The 21,325-nt window shown below is 44.8% G+C and overlaps 1 protein-coding gene across 7 annotated transcripts in view; it reads right to left on the reverse strand.

The window, feature by feature from the left end:
- Nucleotides 1-15,167, reverse strand: part of PPFIA3 (PTPRF interacting protein alpha 3) — a 136,385-nt gene extending 121,218 nt beyond the window's left edge. For 6 of the 7 annotated variants that reach the window (XM_073570952.1, XM_073570951.1, XM_073570948.1 and 3 more), the window contains exon 1: nt 13,533-15,167. The gene's annotated coding sequence lies outside the window, so the exon portion shown is untranslated. The remainder of the gene's footprint in view (nt 1-13,532) is intronic. The other variant, XM_073570947.1, reaches the window with a different exon arrangement.
- Between the last annotated feature and the right edge of the window lie 6,158 nt (nt 15,168-21,325).

Consider the following 21,325-nt stretch of genomic DNA (forward strand, 5'->3'; position numbering starts at 1 on the left):
ATACAGGCATGTGGAGGCCACACACACTACTAAGCATTTTTTCCTTGTCATGAGGCATTTCCACTGAAGTTGGATCAGCCTGTAATTTGATTTTCCACCTTGATTTTGAGTATCATTCCAAATCCAGACCTCCATGGGATATTAATTTTGATTTACATTGATAATTGTTATGTTTTATTGTTCTGAACACTTTCCACTATCCAATGAATAAAATTTGCAACTGGAATAATTCATTCAGAGATATCTAGGATGTGGTATTTTAGTGTTCCCTTTATTTTTTTGAGAAGTGTATTTGTATTATCAAGTGCGCCTTTTGGCAATTAAAATATCAATTAATTTTGGACTGCTCTTTTACCTCGAAACGAGATTTCCCACGTCCGTGAGTCCAGCTAGTACTTATATGCTACCTGGGGTTGGTTTCTGACCTGACTTATAGCTAAAGAGGAACTGATGGCAGCATACCATCCTGGTGTTATTGGGGATCCTGGCAGTGACAGACCGGAGGTTTATATATATATATTCCCGGCCTGGGACTGGTGATATATATACCGCCCTCACTGCAGAGTGCCACGATAACTACTACGTAATAGGGCAGCCTCTTTAGCGACTACTTATCCTTGGTACAGTTCCCTGACTGACCTGAGGGTAAGGGGGGCGCCAGAGAGCTGTGACTGTGTAAGCTCCATCACAGATTGGTGATGGCTGGGGGATTTCTGTATCCCCTGGCTCTCGTTTTCCTTACATGCCCAAATCACAGGGTGCATGAATCACAGCCAGGTATGTTGTACTCTGCAGGATTTCAGAGAAATCATAGCTTGAAAAGTCATTCATAGGGAAGACAAAAATGGTACAAGGATGTTTAGTTATAGGGGGAGACCTGTCAATCAACTGGAGATCAGTGGGGTGAAGCTGGTTGGGATCTATGGGAAGACACTTGGCCAGTCCGATGACATCCCTGGAAGGTTTCTCCCTGCCCAGCCCCAGTTGATTGACAGGTCTCTCCCTATGACTAGTCGTCATTGGACTAGTCTCATCTTTCTCTATGGTCCATGGCCGGCTTTTCAACCAGTGTTTTCTCTGATGCATAACAACATTTCAGACAAAAGTACTCTTGGCTGCAATCATGCAGTCGGGCTCTGAATCATGCTGCCCTTGGTTTGGGTTCCCTTTAATAAGTCATAGGAAGTTAAAAATGTTATATAATAGAGATGAGCAATTTGATTTGTGCCGAGATCTGCTCTGCGCTGGACTGGCACAGGGTCCGCTCTTCAATCACTGCCGACTTCCCTTCTGCACCCAGCATCCATTACTCCATGGGTGAGCATATCATTGACACAACCTGTGCAGGCGCACAGGGGCCTAAGAGGTAAGGGGGCCACTATCAAATTCAAAACATAATAATGAGTTATTGCTCTTCAGTCTGTCCATCAGTGGTTTATTCCTAGGTCCCAAGGTGTCATGATGTTGCCAGTCATAGTAAGTGCCATCGGTGCAGACTGGCTGGAGGCTGGACCAGGATAGCACGAATCAAATTGTCATCTCTAGTTAATAATATCAATATATTCTAGGATGAATTTATCAGAAAGCAGAGATGTTACCATTTTGCTACAGTAAATTTGTTATTGGCCATTTATGAAGGAGTTGGCGTCAGAGTCTAAGGCCAACTTGACGAATCCGTGAAACATGGACTGTGCTCGGACCGGAAAATGCGGACCCAACTCCAGACCTGGGCTAACTGCTGCGAATAGGTCTATAAGGCAATTAGCTCATGTTGAGGTCTTCAAATCAGATCATGGTCCACGTTTCTGAGATGTGTGAAACTGGCACTATTCTGAGGGTGAAAAAAATATTGGTGGTCAGATCCTTGGCGAACTGATTGCTGAGCCTAGGATGAGAAAATCCCTTTAAATTTGTAAAAGTGGAGGAGGATTTCTGGCTACCATAGCTGTGAACAAATAGTGTAGCCAAGTTGGAGCCACCCACCACTGGTCTATCCCAGGGTAGTAATGGCGCTATTACAACTTGATCTCCATTAATAGATAATATACTAGTATCTACAAATCATTTTAATGATCCCTCCATAATAAAATGTCTTGTGGAACTCACTGCTTGCTACCTGTTACCAAGTGTCTATAGAAGCAGAGACATCAAGGCGGATTACTGGAAGTAAGGGCAGAACTTTTCCTGAGGTCCTTCTTCCCCATCAATCTGCATATAGGCGGGCATTCAGATTAGGCAGGCAAGGTATTGGACAATAGTAGGGGCAGGGAACCAATTAAAAGGAAGCTCCAGCACCTATAGTGCTGGCAGAATGTTGATGTAGAGAACAGCCCCTTTTGAAATGACAAGTAATAGAGCATAGTTGATGCAGTTCCTGGACATATTCAACACATGTGCTCAATAGCTTGTTTGGAGGATGAGGACAGTGTTTTTTTCGACAGGTTTTGTGTGAAAATAGAGGCGAGGCGCTTTAACTCATGGCCAATTGCAGTCAATTTTTCTATGGTGTCACCCGTTTCCTGCCTGATGTCACAACAAGTGCATGGATAATAATAGGAATGGCTCATGTCCCTTTTATACATTCAGTTATATGCCTCATAAATATATTATTGCTACTCTATACTGCAGTAACACAACATAAAAAGGCGATGAGTATTATATGCAGTGTGCTGGGAGTGGCAATAAATCCGCCAAGAACAAACCAGTACTTAAGGGAAGCTTTATATTGTTTATATATGGCATCATGGACTCGACAGATCTACCTCTGCAACTGTAGTAAGGGCTCATACTATCCGAAGGGGACCCGATAAATTGCTTACTGCTCATCCTGAGCCTGCTGGTTCCTGTAAAACGATTTTAGATAGGACATTTCTAGTTTTATTTTTATAGAGGAAATGTTCTTTAGTCTCATACTGGGCAAGCCACAGTTGAGAACTACTGATTTCCTTTTTCACGGATCTAATGATAGTTTTGGGATGTCCTGTCTGTTTATCCGCAGAATAAACAGAAAAAAAAAGATACAGAAATTACGCAAGTGTCTTCACATAACGTCTGGTGCGTGCCCAAAACGCATGGTCATAAGTCGTTTTAACTACTGGAGATCGGACTTGGGGCACCAAGGTTTCTTCGAGCTATTAATGATTCAAGATTCAAGCTCTGGGGTGCAAGAAAGATTATTCTGTAAAAAGAAAGGAATCTCTTGGATCAAGTTCATAAGTTTTAAAAACTTAAATAAAAAAACAACCTAAAGTTCTGCCTATCCAAAACCATAACCAAGCCAGTCGAGCATCTTACCATCAGGTCCAAACATATCACCTTGGTGGGCCACCACTTTTTTTTCTTGCTCTTACTTTTACATTTAAAAAGTTTTTTAAAATTTGCCCAATCTGCTGTCAGCCGACCAGGGGCGAAAACTCTTATTTACTGAAATTTTTGTTTAATGTGGAAAAAGGAGAGAAAAGGAGTAGTTACGCGGGGTAAAAGTCACGTTCCACGTCTCATCCGCTAGTTGGTCATTGACTGCCCGTCTCAGTCTATAATTTAGGTGGATTATCTCAGCATTTCTAAAATGTATTTTCCACCCCTGAGAGGATACCCGAATCTGATAAACATGTCGTGCCATAACTATTCTTCAAAGTTGGCAAGATATTGAAAAACGTGCCCCAATAACAAAACATACTAAGACACATAAACAACTCCAAAGTTGCCAACTTTGTCGAGGCTTTCCTAATTTTTGGGCAAATTTAAGGGACATCCCAGACCCAAAAAGTACCGTAAGTGGAATTTACTATAATGCCACCCAAGAATGGAAGGCCTTCTTGGAGTGGAATTACAGCTGGACTTAAGTGACTACGCAACCAACAGCGAAGAACCAACCACTGCTCCATCTATCGAGAGATGGTCAATCAGTAGCCACAGGTAGGTGACTTCTTTGGAACAGCCTGGTAAATTAAGAAAGAAGAAGAGCCAATGGACAAAGGATGCGTTAAAGGAAAATTTGGGGAAATTTTTTTTGACCAATGAAGACATCTCAAGGAATTGGTGCGCACAACCACGTCTTTCCGTACTTTTGTAGACCTGGTTTGCTTCTTCTAAGACAAAAGCCTTCATGCTGGAAACTACATACCAAAATATGATTTGACAGAAAAAAAATCAAGTGTCAGGAGATGATTTCGGACCCAAGATGTCTTCCAAACCAACAAAAATAGCTTTACTATAGAGTACATATTTACAATGGGGCACATCGAGAAGGGCTGAAGCCCATGTTGGTTCCTCATATTTCCTTATGGATATTACATCTCAAGGAATGGAAAGACCAGGGTAAGCAAAGAGACCTTGCCTAAGGATGTCATACAGCCCATGGAGAGATGACCTTGGTTCCTCAAGCCTTAAAGGGTTTTTGTAGAAAACGCCTGTCTCCTGGCTGCAGTGCTTGACTCACCTAATCTGGGTCCAGCGCTGAGTCTCAGCCGCTGTTCCCTGTGCCCGGTATTGTCAACAGTGCTGCAGCCAATCAGTGAGAATAGCGACTCATGCAGTCAAGTTGGGCACAGCCACTGAACTTGCTATTTGGCAGCAGCACTCTCGAAGTGACATCAGTGCTGCAGAGGAACAGAGGAAGAGGCTCAACAATGGACCGGGGGAGGGTGAATTAGTTTTTATTTCTTTATTCACTTATTTATTTTTTTTTCCCCAATGGAGGGTTTTGGAAAAATGTTCATGAACGAGAAATTGGAAGACAAAGGTCTCCTATTCTACTGATGTGAACGAGCCCTTTTTTTTCTTGGATATGTGCCCCGAAAAATGTGATAGTATGACATGATAATGTCATTCGGGTGTTCATTTTATTACATTCTCAGGTCTTCGGCTCTATTAATTAAAACTAGCCCCTAATGACTAAAATAAATAAAAATAATTCGATTATAATCGGTGATAACAAAACGGAACAGATCGGCTTTTTTTTTTTTTTTTTTACAGCCGTTTATTTACAAGGGAATGGCACAGCCTCCTCCAATATAATTAACTCCTCACCAAATGCAGCCATTCTAATTACTGTAATTGTTAATTAGAGATGCTCAAAAGTTCTTTTCTTACCACACATAGAGGGAATCAGGGCAGCATTTCATACGCCCTCGGAAAGTGCTGCCAGCTCTCAACCCTGTCTTGCCTTCCTCCGCATCTGCGCGTTACATTTCCACCTGCTTTAAAAAGCAGAAATGGCGTCATTTAGGAACGGTATCTATCAAACGAGTAGCCGGAACCCGTGAAGTAAGAGGGTCAGGACCAGTCTTCCGTACGGATCGTCGGGCGAGATTATGGTGCGAACAAAAAAAAGTCCAAAATTCTGAGAATGACACGTCAATAAGTCACGGATAGACATCTTGGCCTAGATTGGAGGAAGGTGCCTGTTTCTGAGGTGGATCTGATTTGATCAGCTCCACAATCTAATGCAGTAGTTAGTGCAGTTACTGCAGAAAATCTTGGGCAGATGACCTGTCAATCAATGGCGCTGACGTGGACACCCAATGCCATTAAATCGAGTGGCTCTAAATAATCAAATGGAATTATCTAGGGCATTCCGGCCAAAAGCAATGTTTCACCGTGATCCTTTCCATAATATAAATCAGGTCCAGTTTATTTAATTGCTAAACCATTATCCCTAGGAAATAACATATTGCTGGAAAACAGAATAACCCTTGGATCGTCACACTAAGGAGGTGCACACTCAGGGGTGGACATATCATTGGTGCTGCCACCCAGGGTACCAGAAAGTAAAGTGCCACTAATACCTCCAAAGCAGGTGGATTGTGCATTGTGATGAGCTGTTGGACCTCAGAGGTGTAAGAGGGTGTTCTCTAGAAAATGAGATTCCTCAGAGCTGTGGCATTTGGGACCATAGATTTCCACCTATTGCCTAAATGGAACCCGGCGGAACCAATAGGAGGGGGAAGCATTGTGAGAAGGAGGAGTCTAGATTGAGCACCAGGTAAGATGACATTTGTGAAGCAGTTCCCCAATGCAAAAGGCAGGAGTGGCAAGCAAGGAGCAGATTTGTCGCCAACGAGAGAGAGCAGCAGGATGTGTGCTCGGAAGGACCTTGTAGCCGAGACACCAAGATGAACTCCGAGGCCTGAGAGCAAGATATAGACTGCATCAGGCAAGATAAGTGGACCAGACCATGCTGGTCCAGACCTGACTCCAGCTCTGCGACAGGCAAGATCCATGTATCACACCACGTCCCTCCGGATCCAAGAGATGACCATCCCAGGTGAAATACTGAAGATGTGTCCGGAAGTTAGTTTGCAGCAGTGACCAGGAAGTACGAGTGAAGTGAGCCGTCACGTCCGACATTGACGTAGGGTACAGGGATCAGTCTGGGGTGGTGTAACAGAAGGGGTTAAGATTGACTAGTGTGCATTAAACTGGCTACTGTGCGGGAGGCCCAGAGAGCCCTGGTTGACTTAGTTAGAAGGACTTATGGCCTAGCGGGAAAAACCGGAGACCCCTACTAGGGCCTGGAACATAAAAGGGAATTAATGAAGGGGCACCCTTATCACTGTGGATATACGACGATGTGGTGAATTCACTCTGCAAGAGTTATAGAGTGCTCATAACCACCATGTTGATATTGTATACTGAATATTGTACTCTGAATAATCCCTGCCTCCTCCGATTTACTCCGGATTCAAATCACGTCCTTTGTATATTTGTACTTGGGAAATAAATAGAAGGTGGTTACTTCCGCCTTGTCCTTATCTGCGTACTGCGTCCAGTGACCTGTTTACAGAGGGCCCATATACTGATCTTGCACAGGGGTCCACAACTGTCTGTGTCCGCCGGAGTTCACACTTGTGGGGGGTGTATTTATGTAAATCAGCGTTCAGATATACAATAGATACAAACCCAACCTCCTCCTAAACAACAATGCACAGTAAAAGTTTTCATACTTGTCAAGAGTTCTGCAAACTGGAAAGCAAAGTCAACAGAAATCCAACTGACAAGCAGGCATTTTAGGGCAAAACTTGGCAGGTAATGCAAAACTTAAAGTGGGTTTTGAAAAACCCAAGTACCAGATGCAGCATGATAAGAAAAAAAAACAAAAAACTGTTCCTTATTCAGCCTCCCTGGGTCCAACGTCGAGTTTCCTCCACTACTTCTTTTATTGTCATCAGATAATACGCCAGCACTGCAGCCAGTAGCTGAGGCCAGTTTGGGCAGAGACGGTGAGCTTATTGATTGGCTGTAAATGTGACATCAGCGTTGTAGACCATAACAGATGCTGGAAGAGGAGGCGGACATTCAACAATGGACCTAGGGAAGGTGAGTAAAGTTTTTTTTAAAAAACAAACTGCAGCCGGTGAACAAGGTCTTTCCCAAACCAGAAAAAGTTTTCAAAATGTCCCAAATTTTTAAATTTTGGCATTTTCAAAAGAGTTTTTTACTATAAAATAGGTAAGACCCCGGAAAATTACTTTAATTGAACCTTGCAATGAATTAAGTCAGGCGGTTTATTAAAAAAAAAATAATTGAGAATTCTAAGAGTATTCACAAGAAAAGATTATGGAGCAGCAACAAGACTGGAAGTACTTGATAAATTATTATGGAAATCCATAGATGGAAATTCCCTACTAGATCTTCAATCTTCCATTATGGGAAGTCCAAATTCCTTGCCACATCCATATCATATTAGCATATTAAATGTTTGTTCATCAATATCAGATTAGTGAGGGTCCGACTCCCGGCCACTACCCAGTTGACGGAGCTATACAGTTCAGCTCAAAAATTCCTAACGTCCGGCCGCTGCCAACACCAAGATCAGCTGATTTGTGAGGAGGCCAGGCGTTGGACCCCCACCAATTTGACACTGATGACCTATCATCAATATAAAAGTAGTGGAGCAACGCTTTAATGTTCTACAAACCAAATTCATGGGATCCTGAAGGTGAAACCATAGGAGATTTCAGCTACATTTACGGTTTCTTTTCTTGTAAGCCTTTTGGTTCTCCTTGCGAAGATCCATTGGGTGCAAACTGTAAAAAACTGTCTTGCTATCGCAAGCAATAGATAGCCGCCCAGTGGATCATCCTTCAAACCATAGAAGAGGTAAGCAATTAGGACTAAATCCCGTAGGGTTCTTTTATAGTTTTTACAAAACGATATTTAGGGGCCAAATTTGGACTGAAAGTACTAGGAGGACAACCTGCCACCCATAAAGGACCGACAAGAAATTAAAAAAAAATCTATTGAGGATTCGATACATTCTTCTGGCTAATATTACATTTGAGACTAACTGGAATCTACAATGTCACCATTCGTTGAATTCTCCTGCAGCGCCTCCACAGGGGAACTATAGCATTACATGGCATGGACTGAAAATAATGGACTGTCCATATAATGAACAGTTGTGTTAGATCCATGAAAAATGATTATTTTTGTAGCTTCATCACCAGTAAGGTCTCATGTTGCTCTACTGTAGAATTTTGAATTACCAAGACAGATTTCTCCTATTAGCTGGACTTTAGAGCGACTCAGAAGAGCACTACTACCTTAGGAGGACCTAAAGTGCCTGAGCAGTCTATTGATTTCATTGTGACTTGTGTAATACTTAATGTTCCTGTAGAGGCGCTACTGGGGAACTGGTCACTTGCTTCCAAGGTTTTAGTTGGTCACTTGCTTCCAAGGTTTTAGTTGGTCACTTGCTTCCAAGGTTTTAGTTGGTCACTTGCTTTTAAGGTTTTAGTTGGTCACTTGCTTTTAAGGTTTTAGTTGGTCACTTGCTTCCAGGGTTTTAGGTGGTCACTTGCTTCCAGATTTATCAAGACATTGACTAATTATCCTGGGTGTTATGGGATTTTCACTGTTGTGGCATGACGCAAGCCAAGGTTGACGGCAGATAGGAGGTGGTTCTCAGGGCTTCTACCGAGTGGTAACAGATTATTGACATGGCCACTGGACCAGCTCTTGCCAGTCGATTCACACCATCCCTGGATCACAATGTAAAGTACCCCGTAGCATAGCCATCAGATCCAAAAACGCTACACTTGTGCCAGTACCATGCTCCAATATACAGCTTAAAAAGGTCATTAAAATGATGGATCAGAAGACTTTTACAAACTCAAACAATTTCTTTGCAATGTACACATTGAAATAATAAAATTTGTTGCTTGTCAAAGGAGTTTTCTAATTTTGGAAAAACACTGTTCGACGGATGCATATTTTTTCAAAACTGAGCTTTATGCATCCTCCCTGGGTCCAAGTACTGAGTATCCGCCTCCGATGTCTTCTATTGTTTGCAGCGTTGATGTCATATCGATAGCTCAGAGCAAACTGTCTGACATTGCATGGACAGCACGGCTGCCAATGACACCAGGTGCAGCAGCGGAAATTCAACAGTGGACCTGGGGAGGGTGAGTTCAGAACAATCGGGGGTAAATGTAGCTAGGGCACAGTAGTTTTCGGAAACCGAAAAACTAGGGGATCGGTGGGTGAAGCAGTGCTGATCCGGTCTGGAAGTGGACAACCCCTTTAAATAACATTTCCAACTAATACAGAAATCATTTTTTCCTGCTGGGTGGCCACCAATGGTCGTCCTGAGGCTGCACCCTGGTGAGTGCATGCAGAACTCCAAAAAAGAAAAGGTGACCGACAACCCTTAGGAGTAACATAATGGAGACTATACCAGTCGTCAGCGAGCCTATCCAGAAACCAATCTGGTTGGACAAGGCTTTTATGACGACTCTTCCTTTTTTTTTTTTTTTTTTTTTTTTTTAAATACGGCCAGAAAATATATAAGATGCGAATGCAAAGTGGATGGTGAGACATCTGTTCTACAATAACCGTATACACAAACACTTCTATAAAAACACCCATCAAGCTTGTAATTTCTGCCATAAAAACCCGGAATCATTTGCCTCTCCCAATAAATGCTCACTTACCATCAAAGAAATGCAAAATTACATACGTATGGCATCTCCCAGTCTAACCGGCGATGCCCCGCCATGTTGCATTAACCCTATAGTAATGGTCTTAAAGGGATACAACTGTTTCGAAGCACAAAGCAGCCATATTGGACGCATCTTGGCAGGTGGATGGTTAAAATGAACACTCACTAACCATGAGGAGGAAAAAAAATACATATAAGAACTATAGAGAAAGCAATGCAGGCAGCGCTTACATCGTGCATGGTGACCCCACCACATTCTGCTGCTTCCATCTCAAGTGTGATATACGACAAGCTGCTTTCTTTCCCATCCCCCTTTAATTTCCATCCATAGCCCAGGGAAGGAAGGAGCAGTGCACTGGGGTTTCCATAGGGGGCTGGGGAGATGTAAAGGGAATTGTGGCAATGCATAGCATCATAAAAAAAAGGGCTAAGCAGAAATGGTGCATCGCCAGGAATGTTCTGTCGTGAAAAAAAACACTTCTTTAATCCTTTTTGCAGCCAAAAGCAGATTTGCAAGCATTCAGGGGGAAAAAAAACGATGACAGATTTGCCATTCTATAGAATACAATGGAAGAATTAGCCTCCAATTATTTGGATATAATAATTTCCACCTTGGGCAAAAATTTGGTCCACGAACATAGTCCTGTATCTAAACGTTGCTGAAAAAATCCAAGAATTATTACGCAGGACAGTCGCAGAAAAGTCTGCGACAAACCCAACATGTGAACATTGCCTACGATGGCCCCAGACACATAAGTGAAATGTTGACCAACCATGAATTGGGGAGGGGGGTCTCCCAACTCTCTGCATACAGATAAGGATTAGACAGTTGGAGTATAATCAGCTGATTTTTTTTTTTTTGCTCTGCAGGCAGATCATCCGACAGCGGCTAAAGCCCCCCATAGACATTAGATAGGTGACAGCAATGCCTTCATACACTGTGAGAAGGCCGTTATCCGATTCCTCTTATCTGTAAGAGAACGAAAGGATCGGCCATTGGAAATCCAACGTGCTGGACCCTTCATCATGTTGGGGGAGTATCGAGAGACCCCCATACACATTAGACAGACAGCCTAAAAGTTATTCAATGTGTACGGTCAACTTTGGAGACACAAGTCCAGAAGATACAAAGTAGCCAAACGGATTTCTTCCGCTTCCATAGATTCAGTCCGGGCATCCAGCGGCTATTAAGCAAGAAGCCAAAACATGATGTCCTGATGATCTAAGTTCGGGGCTGGAGACCCTCGGCCGCCTGGATAACGCCGTTTGCACCCAGACTGTGAATTCTACACATTTTTGGAATTTTGCCTCTATGAATAAGTGATCTTTTGGGAAGGCACTGCAATGCCTTTATTTTATTTTACCAAGGCATTGGTATAGGCATTTTCCCCTTTCCCACCCCTGAGACCCCACCACAATCTGGGACTAGTAAAGCAATTAAGTTTCTCAGTTTGGAATGGAGTAGTAGTACTCATTCGTAATCACCGCTCCATGTAAACTCCTCCAGAACGGAGGGGCTCGGAACCCCTGATCTGGTGATCGGAGGCGATTCTAGGGATCACTCACTCATCTCTTTCATTGTGGGATAAGATTTGCCATTCAGAGTTCTTGGAAAGTTGGGTGACAAACCTGAATAAAGGCTAAAAAAGGCATCAATACTAATAGCTACCCAACTTTAACCGGAAGAAGCAACGCATAAAATGACAATAGGTATTTACTATCAAAGGCTGATTTTACTGGAGCCACATGTATCTATAATATGTGCAGGTAAATGACGGCACCGTGGCAAAATGACCGCATCCAATCGCTGATCTGCTGATAATCGGCACATAGTAACGGTGCGTAATATACAAGTGCTGGGCTGGCAGCTGTAGGGAACGCAGGGTCATTGTAGGTAATCCCGGCAACCACGGACTACAGAGCAAAATGAAATCCGAGCGCTGATATCCAGATTGAAATAAATGGCAGCGATCGATGATGTGAAGGAATAGGCAGTCTTGGAGGGGAGGGCTCTCGTTCATAGATTGCAATTTTCTAGCATCGCCCATTGATGCAATATGGTGCTAACAGGCAGCTGGTGTGAGGCCTTCTTCTTCTTCCTCCTCCTGCACTCGGATGCAGTCATTTGTTCACAGCCATATGTTTTATTGCCTGGCGAATAATAATCCATTTATATTATACTAAGGTCCGGATAAAAATATGTTTCCTTCCAGACTGCCAGTTTTTATGGAGCGATACATACTTGGATGCAAGTACAAAAGGGGCCACAGGGATGCAAGATTCAGAGACGCCCCGGGAGGTTAGACGTGGGTTAGGACAACCCAGGAAAACCCATTTCTTAGGAGGAATAAATGGCACGTAAGAAGAGACATTGGGCCTCATTCAGACACCCATTTTTGGTGCATTTTTGTGCATCCGAGCAAACAAAAAGAACACTTTTTCATCAGCAATTTTTATCCATTTTTGCTCCGTGCATCCGTTTTACAAAAAAAACCCTAAAATTTCACAAGGTTCCGCTATTCGTTAAACAGTAAAAAAAAATGGACAGCTCTAGGATGACATCGATGGCGTCCTGGTCCTGTCCGTTTTTTTCTTTCACGGATCCATTCATTTAATAAAAAATGTACAGCTCTTTTTTTTTTTTTTTTTGGGAGGAGGGAGTGTTTGGAAGGCAAAAAAAAAACAAAAACACTGACCCATTTACCCAACAAAAACACGCCAGAACAAAACGGAAGTCTGAATGAGGCCTGAGGATGTATGAAGCAGAGCAGGGTGGTCTCGAGTTCAATCAAACCATGTCTTATTAAGCCGGGTTTTCTCTTCTCCCTTCGTATTTCTATATATGTAAAGTTCTATGGGTGCAGCTTTGTACATGGCTGGAGAATAGGTTGGTGCCATATAAACCACACAGAGATGTTACAAGCACTGTACGGTGTTGCTCCCATGATACAAAAACTAAGGGAAATAGGTTTTAAAAAATGGCTATTCGGAAAACATGAAAATGGAATTTGTAAGTATAGAAATAGTAAATATTTACATTATAAACAGCAAGAAATTAAATAAAGACATAAAAGTAGCAATCACCATGGGAGAGGATACAAGGTGGCTGAGAATGATGCAGACATAAGAAAAGGATGGGATACAATGGCATAAATGGGGGGAGGGCTGCAACACTGGTTGTCAGGGAAGGATGTGATCAGGCAGGAGCAAGATATGTAGAAATGGGAGAGGGCAGCTGATAATGCTCCATTAATCCCTTCACTGCTGGAAGGGCCTGCACAAACCACTCCGAGGAATGGAGGAAGGCAAAACTGCAAATGGGTGGGCTGATCAAAAAAAAAAAAGGGCAGGTGCAAGATGAAGACAGGAATGATGTAAAAGCCTCTCTATAAAGATGCCAATACATGCAAACCACATCACTGGGAGGAGGCAGCATTTAAAGGAGCCAGGGGCAGCTCGGAGGGGGTTAACAATATCATGGCGGACAGGGAGATGTCACCCGGAGTGGTACCCGGTCCTGCTGGGAGGAGAGGGAACCTCCTCCATTACTGAACAGGTGCTGTCAGTCATCCGCCCGCCCTTAGCTTACCTGTTCTCCTCCGGGTGGGCCTCTCCTGATGGTGATGATGTCTGGGGTCCTAGAGATTTCTTCTTTAGAGACCCCCTAAGCCTTGGAATTAGCGGCCCCTAATAAGAACCTCCATTATACCCAGTCCTTCTATATTACTGAGCCTCAATATTACACCTACCCCCCCCCCCCAGCATTACATGGTACCCCCCTCCCAAAAGCTTGGATCACATGACCTCTTCTTGTTACAATGTATCAGCACAGAAGATCCTATCCCTGCTATCACAGCTCCTCACCCCAGCACCTCACATTACAGTGTACCCCCAATATTACAGCTCCTTACCTCTGAATCCTATATTATACTGCTCCCCCTGTATTACAGCCCCTCATGCCTTATGTTACACTGTATAACAGCTCCTCTATCCTGTATTAAGGCTCTGCACCCGTGTAGTATTCTGCACCCCCTGTATTCCAGCTCCTCACCCCTGTATTATATGACACCCCCTGTATTCCAGCTCCTCACCCCTGTATTATATGACACCCCCTGTATTCCAGCTCCTGAACCCTGTATTATATGACACCCCCTGTATTACAGTTCCTCGCCCCTGTATTATATGACACCCTCTGTATTACAGCTCCTCGCCCCTGTATTATATGACACCCCCTGTATTACAGCTCCTCGCCCCTATATTATATGACACCCCCTGTATTCCAGCTCCTCGCCCCTGTATTATATGACACCCCCTGTATTCCAGCTCCTCGCCCCTGTATTATATGACACCCCCTGTATTCCAGCTCCTCACCCCTGTATTATATGACACCCCCTGTATTCCAGCTCCTCACCCCTGTATTATATGACACCCCCTGTATTCCAGCTCATCGCCCCTGTATTATATGACACCCCCTGTATTCCAGCTCCTCTCCCCTGTATTATATGACACCCCCTGTATTCCAGCTCCTCTCCCCTGTATTATATGACACCCCCTGTATTCCAGCTCCTCACCCCTGTATTATATGACACCCCCTGTATTCCAGCTCATCGCCCCTGTATTATATGACACCCCCTGTATTCCAGCTCCTCTCCCCTGTATTATATGACACCCCCTGTATTCCAGCTCCTCTCCCCTGTATTATATGACACCCCCTGTATTCCAGCTCCTCACCCCTGTATTATATGACACCCCCTGTATTCCAGCTCATCGCCCCTGTATTGTATGACACCCCCTGTATTCCAGCTCCTCTCCCCTGTATTATATGACACCCCCTGTATTCCAGCTCCTCGCCCCTGTATTATATGACACCCCCTGTATTCCAGCTCCTCTCCCCCAGCATATTCCCAGTTGTGGCTCTCCCTCCCTCTGCTCTGGGTATCTGGATGCTGGGCTCTTGTTTTCCTCCGCTCCCTACCTCTGCTCCTCCAGTGTCGGTCAGCGCTGCAGGCTATGGAGCGGAGATGCAGGTGTCCCAGCTCTGCAGCAGCTCCGGCAGCCGGCGACAAGGGAAGGAAAGCCGGTGTCTCCCAGCTCCATCATCCCTTCCAGCTGACACCCCGCTCCTCCCACATCGCCCAAACAACGGGGTGCACAGAAATCACCCCTATTACCAGCCCAGCAGCCGCGCCGCCCTGCCGCCCAGGCCCCGCCCCCTGAGGGTAGACGGACGTGGCACTCAGCCAATGGAGAGGCCTCCATACCCTATAGAGGCGTGACTACACTGTCTGAGTGACGCAGACCTGGACGAATAGCGAGAGAGGTGTGAGAGGAGAGCCCATCTGCCAATCACAAGCGAGCAGAGGCGGGATTAAATTTAAGGGATGATGTCATCCCGAGCGTGGTGAGGCTGCTTAAAGGGAAGGTGTATCAGTGGGAGGGGGGAGATGATGCCAGGCAGTCGGCGAGAGCAGGTGGGCACTGCCAATGCAGAGGCAGGGGAAGCCTGGGCTATAGCACAGGTAGTCTCCACCTCAGATGTGAATCATGTCCTGAGGCATGACTGCGTTATTTTTCTGCAATACATGTGCACTGTATACACAAGGTGTGAATATGGGCCCATTGCCATGTCAGGTCAGAAGTCGGTTTATTTTTTTATTTATTTTTTCATCAAATGTAATAGCCCCCTCCCCCCCGAGAATCATTTTCCATTTTAATCTTGACTAGTCCACATCGAGAATTTTTATTTTAAGATTTTCAGGTTTGCGTTTCTGTTACTCGTTTATTGCGGGACGACTTCTTATTCGTGGAAATATCGGAAATGTTCAAACTTTTTATTTTTATGCCTTTAAATCAGAGAGATATGTGACACAAAATAGTTAATAAATAACATTTCCCACATGTCTACTTTGCATCAGCGCAATTCTGGAAACAATTTTTTTTTGTTACAAAGTTATAAGGGTTAAAAGTTGACCAGCGATTTCTCCTTTTTCCAACAAAATTTGCAACACCATTTTATTTTTAGCGACCACATCACATTTGAAGTCACTTTGAGGGGTCAATATGACAGAAAATACTCAAAAGTGACACCATTCTAAAAACTGCAACCCTCAAGGTGCTCGAAACCACATTCAAGAAGTTTATTAACCCTTCAGGAGCTAAAGCAACGTGAAAGGAAAATATGAACATTTTACTTTTTAACATAAGAATGTTACTTTAGCCCCCAATTTTGCATTTTCGCAAGGGTAACAGGAGAATTTGCACCACAAAATGTGTTGTGCAATTTCTTCTGAGTATGCCGCTACCCCATATGTGGAGGAAGACTACTCTTTGGGCGCTCATCAGGGCTCGGAAGTGAAGGAGCGCCGTGTGAATTTTGGAGCGCAAAATTGTCCGGAATCGAGAGCAGACACCATGTCGTGTTTGGAAAGCCCCTGATGTGCCTAAACATTGGAAACCCCCCACTAATGACCCCATTTTAGAAACGACCCCTCAATTAATTTACATAGATCTGTGGTGAGCACCTCGAACCCACAGGTGATTCACAAAATTTTACAACTGTGAAAATTAAAAAAAAATATTTCTTCCGCAAAAAAAGTTTTTGCCCCAAATGTTCTAATTTTCACAAGGCTAGCAGGAGAAAATGCACCCCAAAATGTACAGTGCAATTGCTCCGGAGTACACAGACACCCCATATGTTGTCGAACACAAAAAATTTTTATTATTATTTTATTTGAGCCCCAGATTTTAGATTTCCATAAGGGAAAACGGGTAAAAATGGCACCAGAATTTGTCTGACAATCTCTGCTGAATGTAGAAATCCCCCATATGTGTCTGTACAGTACTGCCTAGCCATATGGCGAGACTCGGGAGGGACGGAGCACATATACAGAGTAGAAAAAGGAAAAAATAGCTCACCCAGTTAGGTATGGAGTTCTTATTGGGGCCCTAGGCGGATTCATGAAGAGCAGCTGTATGGAGACAAGGAGAGTAGCAGAGGCAATCCAGCGAAGAAAAAGCTCCCACTGAGGTTAGTAAATCCATAAAACATAGCCTTTATTTGGTCATTAAAATGGAACTCCAACCAGCATATAGCAGTAGAAATTTTATGTTTCCGTGCGGTCGCATCCGCATACAACGCATGTCCCTGCATACCCAATGTTAAAGATAGGTATGCAGGGAAACGCTGCACGCATGCGGCGGTAGGTGGAGCGTGGGCGGAGCTTCACAGAGGAAGAAAGGAGGAAGTAGCTGCCATCCGCAGTCCTCCTCAACGCAAGTCTGAAACCAGCCTAAGAGAATTCCAATTTGCCAGACCTACGCGTTTCGACATGTCTTCCTCATGGTCAGTAAGATGCATGTCGAAACGCGTAGTTCTGGCCATTGGTATTCTCTTGTAATCTACTGTCATATACTGTTTGGAGATCCATTTTTCATGACAGAATAAACACTATGTTTTATGGCTTTACTAACTTTATTGGGCGCTTTTTCTTCTCTGCATTGCCTTTGCTACTCTCCTTGTTCCCATATACAGAGCCCCTAAGTGTTAGAAGAGCGGAATCCCCCCTCAAATTACCCCATTTTGGAAATTATATCCCTTTGGGAATTTATCTACAGTTATAGTGACGATTTTGACTCCATGGGTATTTTCCAGAAACAAGCAGCAGTGGATGTGGCTGAGTGAAATTTGTAAACTGTCGTTGTAGTGACCAGTACGTTGTAGTGACCAGTACATTGTGGTGTCCAGACATGCACCTGTAAATTAGGCAAGCTGTGATTGCTACAGAAATGCCAAACATGTGGACAGTATCTGCGGTTTTATCACACTGTGGGACTTAGAAGGGAGGAGGGCATTTGGATTTGGGATCACAGAATTCGCTGGCTATGTTTTGGGGGGCGAGGAGCCATTTAGCTTTTCCAGAGCCTTTGTGCTACCAGTAATGTGGAAGTCACTATATTTCCATTGACAACTGACAGACCTGCGTGGGGACTTGCTTTTTTTGTGGATTGATTTGAAGCTTTTGTTGGACACATTTTATATAACGTTTGGGATCACATTTATCCTGCACTCTACGCTGAGCACTTACTTTGTGATTACCATCTAAATCTCTGAGTTACTTGACAGATCAAACCCCCGAGGGATCCATTCACTATAATGTGGCAGCAGAATTTCTCTGGACTCAGTATGGCCTCTGTTTAGCGGTGTCCTTCTTTTCAGAAGTGCATAAATCCTTGGTCCACTGTGCTTCCTCCATCTACCTCATTATAGGGAATCTTCCGCCGGAAGTACTGCTGTGTATGTTAAAAATGAGCCCGTGGCTGCTCAAGTTGACGCGCCACCAGAATGACAAGACATATTTGTGCTTAAACAGCAGCAAATTGGAGCGAGCTCTGGTCACTCACTGCTGACAGACGCGAGTATAGGCTGTGTAACACAGCGAGGATGGGTGCCCTATCAGCTCTTAAGACTGCTCTATCCTGACTATGGGTTGTATCTGGTATTGCAGCTCAACCCTACTGAAATGAATGGAGCTGAGCTGCGGTATCATACACATCCTATAGTCAGGAATGGCGCGGTTTCTGAATGGTGCTTCTAAATATGGATAATTCTTTTGAGCATGTTTTTTGGGGGCAGATCTACCAATGTATACATGGCTGAGGGAGTAGAGGATGCGGTCACCCCAGGCCCCTCCCTCTGAGAGGCCCACATGGAGCGCGCCGATACAGTTGAACTCTGCAGTAGAGCAGGGAGAACCAATCTGTACACTGCAGGTCGATTTAAGCCTGCGGTCTACCGAAAAGCATTGATGAGGCGGGGGTTGGCATCATCCGTGCCCTGACGGAATGACATCACCTCGCTGCTCCGCCCACACTTTGATCCTGTCTATCAGCGGACTCCTCAGGATCCATGGTAAAATGATTATAGGATGATTTTATTTTACTAGTGCTACTGGGGTCACTACTTACAGTGAGTGGGCATACATACAATGTAGGAGGGCTACTGGAATACTGGGGGCTATGCATACAATGTGGGGAGGGCTACTGGAATATTGGGGGCCATGCATACATTGTGGGAGGGCTACTGTTGTTTCATGCAAACAATGTGGTGGGGCTCTGCATACAGTATGGGGGCTACTGGAATACTGGGGGGCATTCATACAGTGTGAAAGGGCTACTGTGGGGCCATGCATACAATGTGGGTGGACTACTGGGGGTCATGCATACAGTGGGGGGGGGGGTTACTGGAGGCCATGCATACAATGTTGAGGGACTACTTGGGGCCATGCATACAATGTGGGGGAGGCTACTGTTGGGCCATGCATACAATGTGGGTGGACTACTGGGGGTCATGTATACAGTGGGGGGGTTACTGGGGGCCATGCATACAATGTGTGGGGGTTACTTGGGGCCATGCATACAATGTGGGAGCGGCTACTGTTGGGCCATGCATACAATGTGGGTGGACTACTGGGGGTCATTCATACAGTTGGGGGGGTTACTGGGGCCATGCATATAATGTGTGGGGACTACTTGGGGCCATGCATACAATGTGGGGGGAGGCTACTGTTGGGCCATGCATACAATGTGGGTGGACTACTGGGGGTAATGCATACAGTTGGTGGGTTACTGGGGGCCATGCATACAATGTGTGGGGACTACTTGGGGCCATGCATATAATATGGGGGAGGCTACTGTTGGGCCATGCATACAATGTGTGTGTGTGTGTGGGCTACTGGGGGTAATGCATACAGTTGGTGGGTTACTGGGGGCCATGCATACAATGTGTGGGGACTACTTGGGGCCATGCATATAATATGGGGGAGGCTACTGTTGGGCCATGCATACAATGTGTGTGTGTGTGTGGGCTACTGGGGACCATGCATACAGTGTGTGGGGGACTACTTGGGGCCATGCATACAATGTGGGGGAGGCTACTGTTGGGCCATGCATACAATGTGAGACGGCTACTCGGGGCCATGCGTACAATGTGGGGGGCTACTCTTGGGCCATGCATACATTGTGGGGGGCTACTGGGTGTCCTGCATACATTGTGGGGGGGCTACTGGGGGCCATGCATACAATGTGGGGGAGGCTACTGTTGGGCCATGCATACAATGTGGGGGAGGCTACTGATGAGCCATGCATACAATGTGAGACGGCTACTCGGGGCCATGCGTACAATGTGGGGGGGCTACTGTTGGGCCATGCATACATTGTAGGGGGCTACTGGGTGTCCTGCATACATTGTGTGGGGGCTACTGGAGGCCATGCATACAATATGAGAGGGCTACTGTTGGGCCATGCATACATTGTGGGGGGTGTTCTGTCCTCACTAATTGAAGCAGACTTCATGATGCTTAAACAGGCAGCTAAACCGCTATACCGGGGTCCAATAAGGAGACTGTAGGTTGAATCTGTACTTTATTGAACGTGGTGGTATATTGATGCGCGGTGAAACTACAAATAAAACATATACATACACTGGGTCAATACAGGGTACATCAGGGATACATATCATACATAATAAATTAAGAATCAACATCTGCACTACTAGCTGAGGAGGGGAGAACTAACTGAGCAGGTTGATCTGAGACAGTAATTAGACACAGGAAGCATGTTTGCTTGCCTGCAACGCTGACACAAGGGGAGGACAGAAATGAGATGTTTCCAGGATGCAGGCTGAGAGAAAATGGAGAACTGGAGGGAAAATGGGGGCTGGACTAACCATGATCCTTTGCAAAACTTACCAGGGTGCATTGCAACTTTCCCAGAATACATTATGAACGGAGGAAAAATAGAAGCAAAAATGAAAGTAAAATAGAATAACACTGCGGTTATGACTCTGGCCACTAGATTGAGCCAGAAACAATGAAAACAATAGAATCTATAGAAAACTGAACATTCTATATATTCTCAATACATCATTGGAAATATTATCCAATAGACAGTCAAAGGTTGTGAACTAGATGTCGGAGACAGAACAGGGGGCTACTTGGTGTCCTGCATACATTGTGGGGGGGCTACTGGGGGTCATGCATACAATGTGGGGTGTTATGAATGGGTCACCAAGGAGGATGGCAGGAACAGTCTAAGCCACCAGAAGACCAGAGAAGTTGGTAACTAAGCAGATTGCAGACCCCCGATCCTATCCGCACAACTAGCAGTAGCCGTGGAGCGTTCCTACGATGTCCTAGACGCTTCGTCACAGCCGGAGGACTAACTAAGCCTAAAGACAGAAAGATGAAATCTAAACTGCCCCGGAGCAGATTCCCAAAGGAATAGACAGCCCCCAAACATATATTGTCGGTGAGACAAGATGAGACACAAACAGAGGCAGAGAACAGACTGAGCAAAGGGTGGGGCCCAAGCTGTCTAGACAGGACA

Source organism: Dendrobates tinctorius, unplaced genomic scaffold, assembly GCF_039654945.1.
Source record: "Dendrobates tinctorius isolate UK_male_01 unplaced genomic scaffold, ASM3965494v1 ptg000028l, whole genome shotgun sequence".
Lineage (NCBI taxonomy): Eukaryota > Metazoa > Chordata > Amphibia > Anura > Dendrobatidae > Dendrobates > Dendrobates tinctorius.